Source organism: Ambystoma mexicanum, chromosome 5q (genome assembly GCF_040938575.1).
Source record: "Ambystoma mexicanum isolate Mex_15411 chromosome 5q, UKY_AmexF1_1, whole genome shotgun sequence".
NCBI lineage: Eukaryota > Metazoa > Chordata > Amphibia > Caudata > Ambystomatidae > Ambystoma > Ambystoma mexicanum.
The window spans coordinates 1,199,240,528-1,199,263,133 of NC_090933.1; the positions used below are offsets into that span (position 1 = coordinate 1,199,240,528).

The 22,606-nt window shown below is 45.0% G+C and overlaps 1 protein-coding gene across 1 annotated transcript in view; it reads left to right on the forward strand.

Annotated features, from left to right (window-relative positions):
- Positions 1-679: 679 nt before the first annotated feature.
- The window catches only part of SLC45A4 (solute carrier family 45 member 4), a 560,586-nt gene continuing 538,659 nt past the window's right edge, over positions 680-22,606 (forward strand). Inside the window, exon 1 of the mRNA XM_069621710.1 lies at positions 680-922. The gene's annotated coding sequence lies outside the window, so the exon portion shown is untranslated. The remainder of the gene's footprint in view (positions 923-22,606) is intronic.

Sequence of the window (22,606 nt, forward strand, 5' to 3'; positions counted from 1 at the left end):
TGTGTTCGTTTGTGATCCACACAACTATTTCTGTGAAACAAGATAAATCCTCCTGTTAGGCAACAGGGCTTGAAAATCGGACCTAGTCGATTAAAATGGATTGAAATGTATGAAACAAGGAGCGTTTTTGTCCCCTAGCCAATCTCTGCACAATGATTAGCATTGTGAAATGGCCCTTGCCTCTCAACTAAGCCCTATTCTCTTTTGATGTTAAGCATAAGTTTAACAAAAAATAGAATTTATTTCATCAATATCTTCATTCTCAAAATTATTATTTAATTGCATATTGATATTATAGCATTATTTTCTCTCGTTCCCTTGTGTGTCCTATCATGTCTTTGATTTTCCCCTGTATTCGTCTCCCCCTTTACACAATTCTAATGATTATTGTGATTTTTGAATATATGATGTACTTCCTCAGTTCATCATTATGTTCTTATTTAAAATTAATAAAAATTATTTAAAAAAATAAAATAAAATAAAGAACACCACTGGCGTTAGCCGATTCCACCGGCAAACGTTTTCAGCAACCATATTCTATATTCAAATATTCAAATGGGGGGGGGGGGGGGAGGGCTGTCGGCAACCGCGAGGAGTGCGAAGGGACGAGCGCCGTGACGGTTTCCTGCACGGTGCCAGGTCCTTTCCTCTAGCGTGGAGGTGCCCGGCGTCTCTCTCTCTCTCCCATCCAGCACGAGCGAGCGAGCGGAGCTGGGGGCGGAGCTCCGACGGCCAGGATTCACCGCAGTATAAGGGGCAGAGCCGGTAGGGTGCGCGTATCGCAGCCGCCTCGGTATCCTGACAGCGGCCGCTCGCCCTGACAAGCCCCGGGGGTTGGTGCGTGTGTCTGTGGCACCGGCTCCTTTCCGGCATTGGATGGGTCTATTCTTTGCCCTCTTTTCCCGTCTAACGCCGCACCAAGGTATTTCAGTGCGCAGCAGAGAGAGCGCCGCGCAGCGGGCCCCGAGCGGTAGGGAGAGGTGTATTTTGCAGCTTTTGTTGACTGCAGATTAGTCGCTGCCTTGCTATGTGGACGGGCTGTTGTTTATTGCAAGCTGTACGTGCGTTCCCATTTCCAGTCCACTGCAAGCAGGTGTTCTCGGCTTGAGCCGTTCAGCCGGCAGTGTAATGCCGACCAATAGAGTTTTCCCACCGAAACTGGTACCTCAAGAATACTGCTCGCCTCCTGACCATATGAAGGCTCCTTACTCTCTCAACCTCTCCCCCTCTCCTTCCTTCCCCTTTTCCTCCTTTCTTCTTCATCCTCATGTAAATTGTCCTACCTACTGTTTGAGGGGTTTGATTCATACATGTTGTTTGCTTCTACAGTTTTATGTTGGATGTATTCTTGTTGTTTATCTGTAAAGCGCTTTGGATTAAAATGCTATATAAATAAAATAATGCAAGACGTGTTTCTGAAGTTTTGAAAATGAGTGCGTGCAGAAGGCAGCACCTGCAGGAGGACCGGCTCCTTTTCTGGATAAGGGAGTCCTCATGGATAATTGCATGATTAGCTTGGAAGGGCCCAAATCAAGTGGGTATGGGGAAGTCCCTGGAGGATTGGGGGGTGGGTGGTACCCAGTAGTGAGTTGTCTGGTAGTTCAGGTAATCCATTTAAACTCACAGTAATTACAGATAAGTAATGCGGTCAGTCTCCTGTGAAATCAACAGAGAAGATTATTATGGAAGTGATCGCATGGTCTCATTTGGGAAACGAGAGATCAGATAACAGCAAATTGGACTCAGTTTATGAAAGAGAAAATCGTTTCTGACCGCAATTAATGTTAAGAACAGTATGGACCGTACTATTTGTGTAGAATCCTTCCATACTATTATATCACAAGCTGCCTCAGACAAGCTGGATATGTCCTGCCAGACTAGGGTGCATGGACAAGGCATGCCAATGCGATTATGTAGGCACATTCGTATATGCCGGACTCCCCGGTTCAACCTACTTCGACAGCGTGCGATAATAAGGTAAATAGCAGTATGGAAAACAACAAACCTCAAGTGGTGGTGATGTGCCCAGCCGCCACTGTTGCTATGGTGGTTGCTCCTGAAATTGTAGAGTCTGTTGTCTCTACTTCTCAGATCACACCTATTCTGAAGCATCCCAGCGATAACCTGACCAATTTCCCCTTTCAAGAAGAGTTTTGCATAAAAAGAGCTAAAATGCCTGGGATTTCGCACCCTAATGTAAGGAAGTTGGTCAGTGATCACCAATGTGCATGGACCTGAGAGACAGGAAACCTGAGAAGCAGAGAGAAATAAGGTCTTATTTTAGCTGCGTAGCAGTGTAGGTCTGGGTTGTGTCAGAGCCCAAAACATTAATTTCTACGTAGTGTTCAAATCACAGACTGGTGCCAAGGAGTAAACAAAGTGTATTATTATTGGTTGTGGCCAGACTAATCTCCCTTGTATTTTGACCGTGTCAACATTTTCATGTCTCTGAGCTAAATATTGTCCTGTATTAAGTAGGGTTGATTTTGTTCTGCCATTTTAACTCTGGAATGTTTTTGATATGTCTATCCCAAGATTTACTCTTGTGTTTTTTGTATTATTTTTGTGTTTCTTATTGTTGTAGTGCCTATATGCCTCCCGCCCATTGTTGCACTATAGAAATAAAAATTCTTGCAACGTAATTAAAAGCGAGGGCACTTCCAGGTAGTCGTGAAGTAGAGTAAGGGGGTTCCAAGATGAACCCACTAAATGGCCAAGAATACTCAGTGGAAAGACCACGTAAGAGGGCCTGGGGGGACAACCCCATAACAAAAAATTTTGGTCGACCCAATGTAGTCAACCAAAATGTACACTATGATAGTTTGTAAACATCGTAGAGCCTTTATTTTGGCGGAGGAGTTCCAATTTGGATACTGTAAAATTGTTTTAAAGAGCCAAATGGCAATGAATTATATGGCCGCTCCTGAGTATTGGATCCAGCCACTTGTGTAAAAATGCTTGATAATCCACTGAAATTAAAATGGCAAGTTAGGAGAGCCTATGCTTTCTATGTAGAGCACATGAATCCTGTATATATCTGATGCACCACAATACAATATCAAGCTGATTAAGCAAGACCAGGGATGCAATCTCAAGAGCAATTCTTGCACCAAAGGTTTGACTCCAGAAGTGATTTTGAGGCAATGTGGGAGGTGTGGTGGTGGGAGAGACTCTTCGCCACAGTCTTTGCGGAAGTGAAACACACTCAGCACCTCGGGTAAGGGCTCATATATGGGGCCTTCTCCTGAAGTTCGCCAGGACCGGGTAACTAATCTTTTACAGGGCTGAAAGATGACACTACGGTTTGGTGGCGCTACGCTCACGTGTGAGAGCCAATTACTTTTGGGGAGGTTATCTGAGTGGGGATTACATCTAGACCGTCTGATGCCTTCATATTCATCAGGTAGTCTGTTGTCCTTTTCCCAGTTGAAGGTATGGTGGTACTTTTACTAACCTATCCAATTATTCTGAATTCGTAGACTGAGACTGATTTTGTTTCGTATGGCAAAGTATTTAGTAGGAGACCCATATAGTTTTACTCCTAGCATACAGAACCGGACTTCATGGATGTATGTGCAAAGAAGCTGTTCGCCTTCCTAGAGGTGGCATTCGGATGGGTTGGTCATAGTGTTTCCTTGTATATATGAGATGGATTGTGAAACCTATTCTAATTTTCTACTGTAAAACCGAGCATTCCAAGGCAGCATGTAATGTGATTGCAAATGAACACAGGGATGTCAACGTGTTTTGCTGAGGCGCAGAGCTCTGTTTGAACCCTTATTCCACAAGGAGTCTTTGCAGCACTGTTTTATGTCCTTCATTTTTGTAGATCTAGGCAATGGCTAAAAGCAGAACAAATTTCAGTTTAACTGTGGTGAAAGCTATAGAAGATGACCAGCCAATGCTGTAGTGGTGGTATTGGTGTTGGAGATGGTGGGCTTGAATTCAACATGAAGGGAGCTAGAGCGTGACCTGCTAAATGTGGCTTTAAATGCACCTGGCCAACCGTGGTTTCGTTGTAGAGTTTATCATGGAGTCAAGATTTCCAAGTAGGCTAGGCCCGATTCAGTGAGATTCGCATTGGACCAAATCAGATGCCTGTGCACGTCTGATTTGCACCTGCTTCCTTTTATACCCAAGTCTCCCGAACTCCACGTATTTGTTTGCTTGTGTTTTTATTTATCCAAATGTATTTTGTGGTCCTTTTGTTCTGTGTCCACATTTTTGTTTTTGTAAAAATAAATTGCAACTAGTATTTTTGCAGATTATTTTATTAACATGAAAGATGTACAGCAACATATGGATGCCTCTAGTAGCGGGGCATACATACGTGGAGCTATGCTGTTACAAATCACGGAAGGCACCAGACACACCCTTTCTACACCCAGCAGCTTTTCTAGGCATGTTATAGCTGCTTCTGTGATCCCTGCACATCTGACCCACATTAGAGTAAACAAATTAGAAATTGCTGCTTTGCTCACACCTCCATGCGCTCATTGCTCGGCAAGGCAGTACTAGATGCATGGCGGAGCAAGCCAGCAAACTGCTTTACTTGTTTACAAGTAAATACGCATGTGCTTAAATATAGTCAGAATTTTGTTGCAAATCTATCCGCATGTACTCATATAAGGTGCTGTGCAGAACCCAAGTTTGGAGATAGATGACATTAAAAAATTGATACCAAGTATACTTGGTCCCCCACAGCACTGCATTAACCGATGGCATGTAAGGAAAAATCAAGGGAACTGCTAACATTCTAGTGAATATGTTCCTTTTGGCCATGGCTTTATTGTTCAGCTAGGTTGTCAACTTAGCCCAAAATTTCAGAGATCGGGGGTGGGTTTGGTCTGCTCAATGGACTTTGCGCCACTGTTTCCATATGTTATTGTATATGTACATACACAGTGTATGTCAATGGAGGTGCTGGGTGCATTTGTTTGTGAGTGAGAGTGTATGCAAGCGTATGTGTGTTGACTTGTGTCTGAAAGATAAATAATGCATTGATTGTATCTTCTATTGGAATTATGTATCTTCTATTGGAATTAGTTTGTGAATGTTATGTTGTCACTGGGTGCATGGCAGGCCAGCTGGAAATGTGTGGTTGCCCTTTCAAGATAGGCCACCAGTCTTATGAAAGTTATAACAGAGCATCAGCAATGGACTCTTGTGGTGTAGTAGTCAAGTGTTATCCCTCAGGGATTTAGGTTGTTTGACCGGGGTACAAAATAACAGCTAAATCAACCCTGTCCTTTTTGCTACGAATACGTTTTAACTTTGGTACAAAAAACCAAACCAATATCGCCCCCCTCCGCCATACTTGCCTTTTCTCCACCTGCCGCCTTTCCTGTACCCTGCAGCGTCAGATCCATCTAATGTGGGTCGGATCTGACGCTGCAGGGTCCCTTATATTTTTTGTTGTGTACCCTGCCTCCAATGCTGAGGAAGCGGGGGACACCCCTGCAACCACATACCCAAAAATACCGAACATGGGGAGCAGAGGACACCCCAGCTTTTGATGTTCGGTGTCTTCGAACTAATGGTGATGACTAAAATCTATCGACCACATTTTTTCAGACAATCCCTAAGAGCCACCTACCCCCCCCAACATTTTCAGAAAAGTTAATCCACTGTAAATATGGACAGTTTATTGTCACCTGTATTTGTTCATAAAAGTCTGTGAAATGGAAAACCTGGCACTCTCCTTATATCACATTCACAAAGCTCGAGAAAATCTGGAGTTGGTGGTTAATTTTTGTGGAATCATGTTTGTGGTGGCACGTGCAAATCCGAGCTGCTCTTGGCCATCTCTTTATTTGCTTCTCTGGAAATCTGTGACTCAGGCAATCGTGTTTAGCAGGATCTTCTTGCTTGCCGGGACTCCAAGGTCTCTGTTCTCTGCAGCAGTTGGGCCTACAAGACGTACGCACACTTAGCAACGGTTCTGTTTCCATTTGCTAACTACTCATTTCTGTCCTTTTTTCAGCTCTTGGCTTTTCCCCGACTGGATATGTTTGTATTTAGTTTTTGAAGTGGAACTGCTTTCATGTTGCTTCGTGCCTGTATACACCAGGAACAGTACTTGTAGTCTTTTGTCAATTTCTCGTGGTTAATGTTCCACGTTGCCAAACAAGCTGAGCACAGACTACATTGTGTTTACATGAAAGGCACGTAGATGATGATGAAGAAGAATAATAGTACACCTATCCTTTATTCGTACTACCGTTTTGTATTTTACATTTCTAAGAGGTGCAGGTTGGGGGTGAGCATTTGGCAGCCATCATGATCGCCCAAAAAGGCCACTCCATATGAAAGGCTTCAATAGGAAAATCCTTTCATGATTAAACGGTCTGCCTAGCAGGAGGCCGGAGCTGTCTTTCAATTTCTAATCCTTTCTACTGCTGTTGTGGAGTCCAAAGTGGCTTTTTGATGTGAAAAACAGCAAATTGTCCGTACTCGACTGCAACGGTAGGCTTCTCAGAGGGCATCTGAGGCCTGCATGAGTGGTCGGCAGACCTCGAGCATTGTCGCTATTCCAGTCAGAGAGGTACTCTATGCCCAACTTGATCCTTTTACATTGGACGCAGAAGGCACAACGCTGCAATGTACTCTCCCTGCTGTAGCAAATGAGCAGGGAGTGTGCTTTATGACACGGGACATATTTTGTTAAGTGTAAGAAAAGCACTGCGTTAACACACATCGTATATGCAGAATGTGGTGTAGTGACACTTTACTGGGCGGCATTTCTTTGGCAGACGGATCACATTTTGTATCTACCCAGTTGTAATCGTATTGCAAGTAGACATTTTGCATTGGCCCTGTGTTCATCCCAAGAAAAATTTACATGCATTGATTGTTCATGTGCTTTGCTTTTTATTTTCTTGTGAAGAAATGTATTATCTTTGTAAACGCATATATTTTGTTGTTTTAGTCACAAGAAAATGACTTTCCACAAAACATACAACCATGTCCACAAATTATCAACATATATCTCCGCCATCAGGCGCGAACTGGGCCTTTTATCAATGAAAGCGTCTGTCAAGCAGTCAAATAAGACTTCTGTGTAAAATTATTTCTCCAGACGTTCTCTACCACTATTTAAAGCAATCCAAAAGGAACTTATCCAAGGACAATGCATTGCGCTGAACAAATGGGAGCAAGAACTACAAAAAAAATCTGGCGGACCTAGCCTGTACACCAGAAGACTTAATCCATAATCCTGCCAAGATAAAGAGAAAAATAGCTCAGGAGGACTGGATTCAAACATGCGAGGCAGCGATGGCAAACAAGTTGCTTGCTCACTTACCACCAACTTCAAACAAGCTCAACAGACCTTTGAATTACTGCATAAAATTTCCTGATAAAAGACCACAGAAAAACTTCATGAAAATGAGATTCAATCTCATGTTAACTCAGGAAATCAAAGCCATTCGGACAAAATCCATCACTCAAACATGCAGATTATGCCCAGAGACACAAGAGGTGGAAACTGTAAAGCATTTACTACTAAACTGTGACAAAACGGCATATCTGCGATAAGCTTTTCTGCTACCTCTAATGTGTGACGCGGCACTTCGAGAGGAAGATACATGGTGGTGTTGCCTGGTTGCAGGCGAAAAGACGAAATGGTCTACGGTGGCGGTAAAGATGCTGGAGGCCGCCCTCAAACGAGCAACAGAGTGCGACCTCACCCTGTACTACCTAAGAAAGTCCCTCCTGTCCGGCACCTCTTCTTACGATACTGTGCTCTTTCTTTTCTCGATTTTTCTGATTTTTAATGCAATGGTTTCATGTGAGATGAGTTGTGATTTCTTGTAAAAATCAAATTTTGTTTTGATTATAGACAAGTAAATAAAAACAAAAAAAAATGAATTAAAACAATAAACAAAAATTGAAAACACTTGATCCAACATTTCATCCTGAGTGTGATGAGTTTTGGTTACATTCTGCACTTTTCAACATTTCCAACACTGCCAGAGTTGGCTTGTTTTCACAACCAGATGATGGCCCTCTCCCAAAATGCAACCATACATAACCAGTCCTCGGGAGAGATGCCTCACTCAATTCCCGTAGTGCAGTGCCCAAACTATTATGTGTTTCAGTTTCTGCACCTCACCACTTCTACATAAACAGTTGCCCTCCTCATGAGGCAAACTTTCACTAATTTCCCATGTGGCATTTAAATTTAGGCGAAATCTAAAACTCCCCATGAGAGTCTGGATGGGTACTCTGGGAAGCTCCCTCTAAATTTATCCAAAAAAGAGAATGATTTTACGATCTTTAGTGCATGCACACATGTATGGACCCAGTGCGCAGTGTGTTTTGGTGAGCCTGAGACTGCCCAGGCTCTTTCTTCTGCTGCCTTACCTGCTACCTGGAGTCTGTTTACCATCATTGTTACTGCTTCCAGGAGGAAGTAGTTTAAAACCCCTAACACACGCGGAGCGCGCAGTGTGTTTTGGTGAGCCTGAGACTGCCCAGGCTCTTTCTTCTGCTGCCTTACCTGCCTTACCTGCTACCTGGAGTCTGTTTACCATCATTGTTACTGCTTCCAGGAGGAAATAGTTTAAAACCCCTAACACACGCGGGGCGCGCGGTGTGCGCAGTGTGTTTTGGTGTTCTGGTGTGGAGGTGAGGGTGAGGGGCAGGTAGCTCCTTACCGATAGAGGAAACCTTGTCCAGCCACCGTGGGAAAGCTTACATCAACCGTCTGCCCCCTCCCCCCCACACTAGACTACAGCGGCGGCGCGGGAATAGCGTGGCGGTTCACAGCTACACTGAAGTATTGGCCACATCTCGTGTAAGTACTAAACTAACTCTTCTTAATGACACTGTCACGAAACCTGCAAAAGACACCCATGTGTGCCCTATTGGAACTCACTCAGATGCAGGCTTACTTGCGATTCAGTCGAGTCAGCCGTGTTTCAAGAACTACACGGCGAAGAAAAACGCTCTCCAGTCTCTAACCCCATCACTGGTCTCCAAGCCTTCATCTGTAGACATGCTTTCGTGTGCCCACCCTCACCCAAAGCATTGTTCATCGCCTGGTCCCCTGCCCACCCCTCTTCCTTGCTCTCCACTACGCAATTCAGTAGAGGGTACCAAAGACCCCTCATTGCGAGCGTTGCTACCGTGTCCAGAGAAGGAGGGGGGGGTATGAGAAGAAGGAGGCCGGCGGTCGTGAAGACTGCTTCACGGCCGTGAACACAGCAGAAAACCCAGGACCGCCTTACTCCACTCACTTTGGCCCACGTGGCTCGATTCAGGGGGACGTGAGGGCTGTCGGGGTCACCCCCGGCGGGTGCGGCCCTGTGGCCGGATCGGTGGACGAGGAAGGGGTTGCTCCTCGCTGCTGCTTGCCTGCCTCTGCCCCTGCATCTGCTCTGGAGGTGTCCGCGTCCGACTCGGCGGAGGACGCTGGGGGGGGGGAGCGGAGTCCGGAGCAGAGTCCCGTGTGTCCGCACCCGTGTCGGACGTGCGTGGCATGGAGCAGGAAGCTGTGTCCACTCCCAGTGCTCCCTGTTCTAGTTTGAATATACTTTACTCACCACCCTCTATATTGCATCACGTCGGAAATCTTCCCACAGCTTCTTTGCCTAAACTGATGGTACTAGCTTGGCGCGCCCACACAGCGCAAAACTGCGGAAATACTGACTAAATCAAGGGCACACCAGACCTAATTCGGTCAGAACCTTTTGAATCACGAACGTGCCCCTCACATTGTGCGCCCTTTAAAGCAGCTTCGAAAACTTGTGATCAAACTGACTTGGAGAATAGCAATGCTGAGAACCTCTGAAAAAGAAGATGTATTTTGTCCCCTGGCCACGCCACTACACCCCTTAAGCACACCACATGAAGGACACGCCTCTCCGGCTCCCATGAACAACAGGAGAGACTCATTAGAAGTGGTAAACAAAATCCTACAGGGAATTTCACAAATAAATCGAGACCGCAATCTCGCAACTAGAAGAGCCAGCCCTCCAGCAGATCGAGAAAACCAATGGACACCCTCAGTACCCACTAATGATGCACAATTAGGGGTAAACAGGACCACCCTATACCAAAACCCGACAGTCACTTTGAGTAACACACTGCCCAATCAAGAAAAATCTGTGTGCCCAGCTTCACCCAGCATATCTTGCTCTCAAGCACGGGCCCCCCAAAGGTACGACACTTTGCAAACGCGACCAATCAACTCTAGATGTGTAAAATACACGAGCACACAAAATGGCGTAGCAAGCGATTCTTCCACTTCCAGTTCGACCTTGTCTGAGACTCGCTCTTCTGTTTCTTCACTCATAGAACGTGACTACCCAAAAGTCAGAAGATCTAAAGCCCAAGCACACAAAAAAACTCGCTGCTCAAACGTTAGGCTCGACGCGACCTGCATAAAAGATCTTCAATCAATATTAATGTCTTCTACTGGAATTTCGATTGCCCCCTTTCTAAAGCTTTATGAGCAATTAAATGATAACGTGAAGGACCTGTCAACGTTAGTGGCGCTTATGAACTCGAAACTAATTAACATTGAAAAAGATTTGAACACCGAAATAAGGGAAAACGAGACTGTTGAGGCCAAAATAACCGTAGCCCTGCAAACTCTAACAGATCAGAAAGAAAACAACAAACTGGACAGAAAACTCCTGGCCGAGATCGCCAAAGAAGCCTTAAGCGCGCTCAAACAACAACAGGTCTTACATCAGGACACGAACCAACAATCGAGATTGGAGCCCCAAGGCCACCTTAAAAACTGCAATGGGCAACTGTCCATTGACCCCCCTGTCTCCATATCTGCCAGCAATCTTTATAAGGACACTGGAGCTCGGAGGCCGCAAATCACTATAGAAGCCCTGGGATCTACAAAGTTCTCTGGCGAGCCAACAGATGTTCTAACAACAACAGCACCTAATGCTGACTGCTTAGTCCCAAACAAACCGACCAGCCCCTCAGGGAGTTTGATCGACTCAGCACCTGCAATCTGGTGTAATCAGGGCCCAACACCTGACCTCACAAAACTCTTGCCGGAGGCCCCTGCCCTCGGTCAAAAAAAATCGACCGACGACGTACTCGAACAAATAAACTTTGCCAGTGTCTTGGAAAGTAGCAAGAGCTCATCCAACCCTGCGACGCTGGACCCACAAACTCCTTCGACATCAGTATCTACATCGGACACGGGTGTCCCTTGCGTGTCCAGGGTATCCTCAATTCCACAAACAGACGAGCCAAAAAGTCAAATATTTGATATATTTAAAGGAACCACATTTCAGAAAACAGGCCCAAGGGCCTCCAAACCAGCACAGATAAAAAAAACAAAAAATCAAAAAACTAAAAACCAGAGACTTGGAAATAACTCAAGAAAATTTCTCCGGAACTTAAAAACTGTCAATGTCACTGTTAACAATACTCTCACAGATGAACGAGGTTTTGCACCTAAAAAAGATCTTTCCATTGACAGTGCAACTGTAAAGAGTAAGATCCCGATATTGCCTTCTGAACCTGCAGATGAAACTTCTATTGACCTCATTAACCTCTCTGTGTATGAGGACCTGGATTCCGAGGTCCTAGCTGCTGACACGGAAGTAGAAGTCCAGGCAGTCGCTCCTGAATTACAAAAAAAAACAAACGACGAATATGATTTGGAAATCACCCAACTACCAACTGGAGTCTCAAGAATATGTACTTTACCTGAAATGTCCACTGTACAGGAGATGCAAAAGGTCGTCCCTGTGAGTCCCACTTTTAAAACTTTGGAGGACAGACGAAAAGCCCTTGTGTACTCACAGCCAACCTCTAAACCGATGACGAAAAGGGTTCTAGATCTGGAAGAGGGCCTAAGAAATTATGGCGCCCCAAAAGGAGAAACCTATGATAGGCCTGATCCTAACAAAGAGAACAAAATTAGATCAAGACCGGCCCGACACGAGACCAAGGACTCAGTTCATGGCTTATATCTTAATGAAGAGCGTCAAAAAAACAGAATGGACAAAGGATGCAGCGAAAAAGGCTTATCACTTCACAAAGCCCGGTTGGAACGCATTGAACATAGCGACAATCTCATCTTAAATCGAACAAACGTTCTATGTTTATTCCAGCACGTACCATCTCTTAGAACGATTCGTTCCGACGACATCAAGACCGTAGAATTTGAGAACGAGGATCAAAATGATAAAGTCATCCTCCATTTTAGATCCAGAATTGTCCTGAACATTGTCACGGATGCTGCATCTGCACTCATGTCCATGGGCTACGACATTTCAGAAGTGTCTGAGAACGCCAAAACGGATTACTCGAAAGAAACTCAAAAAATTAAACCGGACAATGTACATCAAGAACTGTCTTCTGTAAATAAAGACTCTGAAACCACTTCGCTGGACAACTTAGAAATACTTAGTGAGAGTGAACTATAACTTGGCCCCGATTCCAAGAAAATTCAACCATCCTGTAGTTTTACTGGGAATGTTTTGGGAAAACTCTCAAAAGACGACAACATCAAGATCACTATTAAAGGTATTGGTGCCACTGAACAAAGTAGTGGTGACTTAAAAATCCTTAAAAATTCAAGCACTAACCAAAAAGATTGGTCTTGGCTGGCGTAAGCTCTATGCAGACCCTCAAGAAGATAATGCCATGTGGTAGAGGAGCAACTGGAGTTCAGGATTGGATCCTGGAACACCAGGGGCTTCTCCCACCTCCTTGAAGATCCCTGGTCGGATGAGCTTGATGTGGTCTGCCTCCAGGAAACATGGCTAACTACCTGCCCGACCGTGGACACCTATGAAGTGGCCTTTAATCCGGCCTCCAAAAAAACCAGAGGAAGACCCATGGCAGGCCTGCTGACCCTAGTCAAAAAAAGTTCTGGATGCCGTATAATAAACACTGCAAATTTGTCGCCATTTATTCAAGTAACAACAATAGCTTCGGCAGACCCTAAACGGGACAATATAATACATTTCCATCTACTGAATCTATACTGGAACCATACCCTGGCCGGGACAACTCTGTTTATTGATAAAGTCTCTTCAATAATTGACGACCTAATGATCAAAAATGAGTCACATAACATAATCATATGCGGAGACTTGAATATCAACTGTATAGACCTAAGACGGAAAAACAATGAAGTCCTCAATGTATCAAATAACCTGGCCGTAAAATGGATGGTAGAAATGGAAGCCAGAGATCTTGAAATGCTTAACGGAAATACTGCCGGAGACATACCTCCCGCACCAACATGGAGACGACTCAAACAAAAATCTACCTTGGACTATTTTTTTCGTCTCAGAAAAGATCCAACAATCAACCTTGTCATTTGTAGTAAAACAGATGACCCAAAGTGATCATGAGATGATAATTCTAACCTTGCGAGCTGCGAAACAATCCCTTAACAAATGCTGGAACCATCAGATCTTGGTAGAGCCTAGCCGTGTGAGGCTCTCACTCCACCCTGATGAAGTCGCCAAAATCTCAGAAAGATTTATCAAGACTGACCTTGGAGTGGAATACGTCCACCTTCTCAAACTGTTTGTGGAAAAAAAACACGGATCGAGAAACCCTGGATTTGCAAACAAACACAAATTCGACGCAGAGGTTATGAGGAGAAAGAGAGAACTTCGTGCAACTATCAGACACATAAAACTCAGAGATCCTACAACGTCTATGCAAGGTATACATGCTGCAAAACAGAACTACAAAAACTGGATTCGCTCTCACAAGGCTCTAATGCTCCAAAAAGGCGCTGAACTGATGCTGCAAAAGATGAGAAATAAAAACTCATCTGAATTTTGGAGCCTAATTAACAATGAAGGCGCTCCCCAAAGAGCACTGACGACAAACACAGTTTCAGAAGCAGGGGTGGACCTCACATTTTGAAAATCTGTACAGCAAAAAAAGGAAATGGTTGTCCCCGATAACACCAAATTTAACAAAATGGGACCTCACTTTTCCCAAAGCGGATCTACTTCAAATCATCAAGAATGTGAGCGCCTCAAGGGCCCCAGGGCCGGACGGCCTTACTAATTTCACTATAAAGCAAAATCCCGAGCAATGGGCAGAGTTCTGTGAAGAACTATTCACCCGAATCAGCAGAAGATGTGTAACTCCAAATTCTTGGAAATCTGCAATAATAGTTCCTATCTTCAAAAAAGGAAATCGCCTTGAGCCCAAAAACTACCGACCAATAGCGCTTCTGGACGTATTAGGCAAAGTGTATGCAACAATGCTCCAACAGAAATTGTCACAATGGATCAAAGATAGCAACCATTTTGACGAACGACAGACGGGCTTTGTAAAAGGGGTTGGCTGCGGCCTAAACCTCTTGCTAATAAATCTGCTGAAGATGGAAGCAATTGGATCTGGCAAAAAGGTCTACTTGGCCCTGATAGACTTCTCCCATGCTTTCGACTCCATCGACCGAGAACTTCTGTGGACCAAGATGACAAACTGGGGCTGTCCGGAGAGCTTATTAGCCGCCATTAAAGAAATCCACACTGCAACAACCATTAGAGTGCGCCTTGACCAACGTGGAACTCTTACAGAAGAAATCAACACCTTTTTGTGGAGTTAAACAGGGCTGCCCCCTGGCGGCAATCATATTTAATTTATTCCTCTCGGATATCGGCATTGCTATTGATAAGCCTCGATCCTTTTCCCCAAAAATACATGGCACTGCTCTGAGCTGGATGTTGTACGCTGACGACCTAATCCTGCTAGACACTACTCCAATCGGCCTTCAGCGCAAAATGTATGCAGTAGAACGCTACGCGGATAACCTCGGTCTGTACATCAACAACACAAAAAGTGAAATTCTGACGCTGCAAAACCTGCAAACGGGCCGTCACCGGAAAAGCAACAAATTTTGTTGGCATTTAGGAAAAGAAAAACTAATTACGGTAGAAAGCACAAGATATCTCGGCATGCAAGTTAACACAAACTTAAATGACAGCCCTTGGGTGGAAATTGCGAAAACAAAATGCCGAAATTTTGCTTCCCAAGCCATGATCCTAAATAAAAGATATGGGAAGTTCTCGCTTAAGCCAGTGATATCCTTCTACCAACAGAAGGTTGTCCCAGCTCTCATATACGGAGCCGAAAATGCCTTTGGGTGTCCAGTGGAACTCTGGTCAACCCTAGAACACATCTTCTGGGTGAAAACCTTACACCTACCAAACAGCACTCCAACAGTGTGCTTGCGATACGAGCTAGGCCTGATATCCATTGAGGCTCGTATTGCGTGGAACGCCCTGGCTCTATTTAGGAAAATCACGCTGCCTGACGCCGCTCCCCAATATAAAATATTGAGCAATCCTGGAAACGCGAACCGAGATGGGCTGTTAGGCATATGGTCAAAAAAATGTGAAGAGCTTTTGACCATGTACGAGACCAATATCAAAACGCTGCACGACAATCCACTGATGGTAAAGAAAAAGATTTGGGAACTAGACTGGATTCAAACTAGCACAGACCGAAGGACTTCGAAAACAATGAGAGATGCCCCTAGTGAAGCAAGAGCGTTTAACAAACTGCAAAATTATGTGGTCTTATTCCCAGACAACAGGAGGAGGGCCACTTTCATGAGATTTCGCCTAAATCTGTTTAGAACAAAAGAACGAACAAAGAACTGGTATGCAGGTTCTGTAAAGCCTACATTGAAACACTCAAACATCTTGTCCTATTCTGCCCTTTCCATAGATCCCTAAGAACTAAACACTTAGGCCAAACATTAAATGAATACTCACTGAGGAGTGCTGAAGAATGGTGGCACTTGATGTTTACGGGCTCCAACACAAAACTGACAAGGGCGCTGACCTTATTTTTGCATGAGATTGAAAGGAGCCTTGAGTTATCTGACGCTGCAGTACAGGGACTTCAGGGTAGTGCTTAACACTGTGTAAACTCTCAGATGAAGTCCATAAGGACCCTCTCGATAAGGCTCCGCTAGTACCAAAGGCTTGATCCCTGACAAAAGGATGGAACTTTACCTCATGCTTATCTCATGCTTATATGTTCTGCCTTGTCTAGTCTTGTCTTGCTTTGTATTTACGATTGGATTCTGACAAACAATGTATTTTAAAGGTTTGTATAAACCAAAAAAAATAAAGAAATAAAAAAAAAAAAAAAAGTATGGACCCAGTCCAAATCCAAGATCGCTTACTGCATTTCCACAGGGTTCCAAATCAGATCCTCGGGCAAGGATTAACAGGTTGCCAGAGTCTTCAAGCTTCAAGGCAAATACTATTAACCTTGAAAGTTTAAGTGAATGCTCTGAAGCCATGTGACACGCCACATCCTCATATAAAGAATATATATATATATATATAATTTTTTTTTTTTTTTTGGTAAGAACACCGATCGATGGAGGGGGGGTTGGGGAGAACTATCCTAGACTCCAGTTGGGCTTCCAACGAGCTCAGGCCTGATTCGTACAGCAAGCTGGACATCACTAGGGTTTGTGGGAGATTTAAGGCCTTTTTCCAGATTCTCTCCTCAATCCTAGTCCAGTAAAGAATTGTCAGCACTACTTTTCCTTTATCAAAGGCACAATGGAAAATGAACAGTATTTTATCACAAAAAAGCCTTTTCACTTGGCATCAAAGTTGATTGATCATGCCTTGTCGCACCTGTGAGTGAAGGAGTCCAACAAAGCGTCCATTCCAAATATTGAATTTCTGTCGTAACGGGGGGCCCCATTCAATATCCGTCCGTTGGTCTTGGTGGCATCACCAAATTGTCACAACTGCATAGCTTTCAAATGCTCTGAACAAGCGTTGAAGACCTACTGGAGTATAGTCAAACAGGGCTATATCATCCGTTTAGGCAAGCCAACACAGTCTGCCTTCCAATTTTTGGCAGCCCCAGAGCGCAGGATGTCAAAGCCTCATCAAGATCAGCCAGGTAGAGGTTGAACAGACGGGGAGCCAGCATGCAACCCTGCCTGACACCTCTTCCTGCAGAGAAAGGTCTAGAGAAATTTCAGTTCCCGTCCAGTCTAACCTGAATCTGTGTTAGTATGCAGGTAAATTAACATGGCCAATAAACCTGGAGGAATGCCCCATTGTTGCAATTTGTGCCAGAGCCTGGTCCTATTTATAGTATCGAAGGCTAGCGAGGGGTCAATCCAGGCGCCATACAGAGCGGGGCTGCCTTTTAATCGTGATTTCCCAATGACTGTATTTATTGTTAGGCTTTCAACTTCACTGAATGTCCTATCTGATGTTTCTGTGAAATACCCCTCGACTCAGCCCAAGCCTCAAACTCTCTCAAAATGTGTTATGCGAAAATGTTGCTCTCTGCATCAAGAAGATAGGGCGATAAGTTGGAAGGGGCGATAATTAGTTGGAAGAGCCCTATTGCCCTTGTTAAAAATAGGAACTTTAACCGCAGATTTCCAAGAGGTAGGCGTCGCTCTAAACTTCATGATATTTTTAAAGATAATACTCCAGATTCTGGACCATAGGGACACATCTGATTTCAAGATTGCATTTGTCAGACAATTACGCCCGGAGGCTCTTGAACTTGACGCCTTTGAGATTAATTCAGCAATTAGCCCCTCAGGCTGGTTGTTTATCAACTTTTCCCTCCCAGGCTCCATCCACTACATTCCGGGCTCTATACAGATCTCAAAAGTGACTCACTGTCCTTCTGAAGTCTCAAAAACGGTGAGATTTGGACCAATACGTGTTGTTGTTAAGCAGACTCCTACCACCTACCCTCACCCCATATTTAAGTTAACGTGTAACATTCCTCCAAACCCTTTTTCCTTTCCCGAATTTCTTTATCAAACTCATGAGTATCGACATTCCAAATAAAATCAGTGAAATTGACTGGACTGCAGTCCCAGGTCAAATCAGCCCCCGCACCCCTGTACACTGCAGATAATGGCATATTTTACGCGTTTAGGGAACTGCTTTCTGTTCACAACCCTATTTCCATTTGCATTGACCTCCAATGCTGTATTAAATTTCTGTGATGGTCGCCAATTCTCAAATCAAAGATTGCACCAAGGATGTCATGATCATGCCGTTCTGTCTCTTACTTCAAATATTTCCAAACAAGCAAAAGGCATCATCTGACAGGACCAGGTTGTCTATGGTTGAACTGTAGCGGCCATTCAACCAGGTCAGCCTTGCCTCCCGATCACCCTCCATGCAGCCATTAGCTACACACAAATTCCACTTTTAAAAAAATTACAGCCGTTTCCTACCCTTGGATACAGAAGACTTGCTTGTACCCTTAAAGTCTGCTGACTCTAAACAATAATAATTTAAATCGTTTGCCAGAATTAAACTGCCTGGTCCGACTTAGTTATTTATAGTCTAAAGAAGAGCTGAAAGAGATTCCAAATACGCAGCTCAGTTGGGCATTGCGGTGTTCCAGTGACACCCCACTTTTACCATCTTGGTTATAATTGAGTTCCTAAACGCTATTAATAAGCTGCACACTGGGTGCCCCCATTCTGATGCGATGCCAGCTGTTCCACAATGGTGAAGCCATCTAAAATTGCCCTTCTCAGCCAAGTCTCCTGGAGTAAGATGATATCATGTTTACAAAAGATATAATCCTGCATGTCTCTATTCTAGTAGCTACAGGAACCCAGCGTGTTCCATCTCACAAGCTCCACAGTTCCTTTTTATGAAAGCTGTTCATCACAACCCAAGTCTAAAAGACTTCAGACAAAATATTAGGCAGCAAGGAAATAATGCTATTCGTTGTTCCACGGTCACTACTGACTGCCTCCCGGCCCTCACCCCTACCCCATTTGATTTTGTTAAATTTCGGGCGGTTCCTATTACCCTGCTGAGAGGTTACACAGCAACCATCTGTCAATTCATACCATACATTTCCCCCCCCCCTCCTGTTATCTGCACCCAGTTGAGATTTCAGCCCAAGTTCCACTATATCAGTCCTTGTATCGTGGGGAAAATTAATATGTTCTAGGTCATTTGACAAAAATAGGAATTAATTTTGTAATTGACAGAACATGGCTTTGATTTAAAACTTTAGACTCTGCATCCTTGGGGATATATTCCAGCCATTTCTGTGGCATGGTAAACTTCTTGGTTAAAATATCCTAAGGGGGGACATTGCCTGTTACTGGCAAAGAGCTATTATAAGTCAAGTTGGGAACTGATGTCTGCGCCATTATGGGGTCCCCCCGCCCCCTCCTGTCATCTGGACTCCCATCCTTCAATTCCACTAACATCAGACTCTGTGCCACCTGTCAATTCCTCCATCTGGTCGGGGCTACTGATAAAGGCAGATTTGTTGGCATGATTTTTGATCCCCCCCCCTTTTTCCACTCTACAGAAAATTGGGGCCCATTTTTAAGCTTGGCAGAAATCAAATCCACAGTGTAGAGTGATGGAAGAGGGCCCACATCGGTTTGTGTCAGATGTCGAATGTACATTATAGACTATTTCCCACATTTGAGACGACACCAGGACCTCTCTAGACCGAGTCTGTCGTTCCACCTTTGTGATTTTAGCTTTTATCCCAGAGGATGGGACCCCTTTCACTTGGGTGGACTTACTGATGATTTCTTGATCTTTTATCTTCTTAATTTTATTTACTTTTCTCCATTGCTATTCGTACCTCTTTCTTCTCTTTAATTTGTTTGTGTGTATTTTTTTATTTATTTTATTTTTTTCTTCAGTCCTTTTGTGGCCTTTACTCTCCTGTTGTCCAGTTGTTAACTCGGCGGTGGGCACAATGATAAATTGTACCTCCTCCCTCTCTTCGGCTGTCACAGACTCAACTGGCCTCCTTTGCGCTAGTATAATAAACTCCTCTATAGTTGCTTCCGAAAGGGGGATATCATGCAATGCAATACTCGGGGCCCCAACTCTTCCAGCGCCACATTATTTGCAGCTTTTTATATATATATATACGAGACACCCCCCCCCCCCCCACCACCTTATTCTCCATATAACCATTGATCTGGCACTGCTGCTAACAGAGGGATTGAGGACTTTTAACATCCCTCTGCAAGACTCAGGACTGCAGCATGATGCGTCAAATCTGCTTTGATGGTATTCCGATTGTTGGCCACTATCGAATTCAGGATAGTCTTCAGTCCCAGGATAGTTCATTCACAGGCCCAAACCTCCTTTTGTAAGTTACAATAGAGTATCTGACTGGATAAGGACTCCAGCCACCTTAACAAATCTGACACATTGACCAAAGAGGTCAGAACAAAATTTAGGGCCCACCAATGTTGGTTGAAATGAATCCATTGATTGCATAGGGATTGGAGATGACCCTAGCATTCCTTACAGAGGATTCCGTTTCCAGTTGTACACCCTTTCAGTGCATCCCAGAGGTCACATCCATTTATGAGTCCTGGGATGACTGAATAGGACTCACCGGCTGTCCTGTTCTGTTGGGGGTTTTGTAACACCCAGTCCCCTTCCAGCAGTGTTAGTTTGTTGTTTGTTTCCAAACTTGTGTAGCGGTTTTTTTTGCCCTTGGTATTGAGTTTGCTAGACTTGGTGTGAACTATTGCAGGAGTAGCTGAAGTCTGCATACTCTTTCACCTAACCTGCGAGTATTAAGCTAATCAAATGATTTCTAGCAATGGACAAGACATTAAACATACATTCCTGCGCACCCAGACCATTTGAGCGCCTTATGTGTAATAACATCTGAAAGGTCCACTCCATCTCTTACACTGCTGTCCGTTCAAATGTTTGTCAGCTATTTATATTCTTTGATTCCTAATGTACATTTCAAGTTGCAAGCCAGCGAAAAAGTCTCATTATGTATACAGTTGGCACATAATTTTTCTACATCACTAGCCAGTGACTAGTGCAGATTTTATAACCTGCTAATGATCGTCTCCTCCTTTGTGTGTATGTATGTAATAAAACCTTAACGTTAGCGCCCAGCAGCGCCGCAGGCTCTGTTCCGTCTCTGCTTTCGTCAAGAGCGTTAGCGCCCAGCAACCCGCTTTCGCGAGAAAACCTGGATCACGCTCACCCTGGGTTCACCAAAGATCTTTCTCTCCCTGGCAGAGACAACGAGCACGGATTGAACCCACCCCTCCATATGGTGGGACCAAGCAACGCATCTGCACTACCCACACCTTGCCCGCCTTTAGAACCACGATCCTCTGTCTTTTCAGGCTCACAAAGACAGAGCACTTGGAGGCCGCTTGGGCCAGCGGCAGTCTTGGGACATCGAACCCTTCACGGCCCCCCCCCGCACCGCTTTGGCGAGAGACCACCCCTGTGCGGGGACCGGAGGGCCCCTGTCAGGAGGTCTGGGGGCGGGCCCAGTTCCAAGTGAAGCGACATGCGAAACACAACTTCCTCTAAATCCGCCTGCTCGGACGGCCACCAACCTCCAAGAAAGTTCAAGTGCTTCCGACTCGTCTCAACAGCCTCAAGACGCCCAGCGGTCACTCCACTTGACCACCAACCTTCCCGCTCAGGACCTGCTCTTCATTTCACATGTCACTCCGGCTGCTCAAACTACCACCACGGCCCTAATTCATCCTGTTACGCCGGGCAGCCGGGTCCCTTCCTACTGCGGTGGTGAAGGACGTCTAGGGAATCCAACGGCCTCTCCCACCCCAGCTAAGATAGCCCAGTACCCCGCATCGGATGCGTTTAAACCACCAGAGACGGGCATAGCGCAAGCCTCGCCCGGCAACATCCCCGGCACCGGGGCATCAAGGACGTTTGATATCCTGTCCCCAGTTTTGCACAACCTCCCAACTTCCTCGAATCCCCTTCCGGAGGATCCTAGTGAGGCAGACTCCGACCCCTGTTCTGAAACTTCAGAAAGGGGCAGCCGCAAACTGACAACCCACCAAAAGAAAAAAAGACCTATCTTCAAAAAAAAAGGCAACACGGCTTCTAAGTCCACTGACCCAATGTTTACAGCCAAACCTACACTCGCCTCCAGACAGCCTAAAAAGGCTGTTTCGCAACAAGGCCAGAAGAAGAAGCCCCACACAAAAACTACTCTACCTATTCCACTTTTGTCGAATGCTCTGCTGAATTTCTTCCAGACGCAAGGCAAACGGAAACTGTCCAATGACTCAGAACTTTCAGATGCAGAAATCCTTCAAGCTCTGGATGAGACGCCTCAGACGTCTAAGTCAAGGAAAATCTCCACTTTTGCCAATCCCCAGGGCACGTTTCCCGGGCAAGTCCCGGCTCCAACGCCATTATCCTGCAGGCCATTAGAAAAGCCTTTCCCGCAGTCTGATTTAGGATCCGACCATTTGGTCACCCTGACTCAAACTACATCCGAAGCTGTTCGACCAACTGCACCAGCGCCAGTCACGCCAAGATGGCAGGTCTCAGCTTCAAGTCCACCAGAGCTTGGTCAGGCGAAGGCTCCATCACCACTGCTTCCAAACCTGGCGGTCACCACAGCGACCGATCCACTAACCAACAAAAGGACCTTCTATCAGCCCCTTTTAGAAATCTTTGACTTACAGCACCCCAAAGAGGGGCCACAAAGAGAAACGTCGCCCCAATCCAGGACGACGAATCCCCTGTTCATCGCGCTGCCCGCTGCCAGTCACCAAGACGCCCTGACTCAGACTCCTCAAACAACGGACCTAAATCTGAGGTCTTCTAATACGTCTGACCCTGGAGAGCCCCAT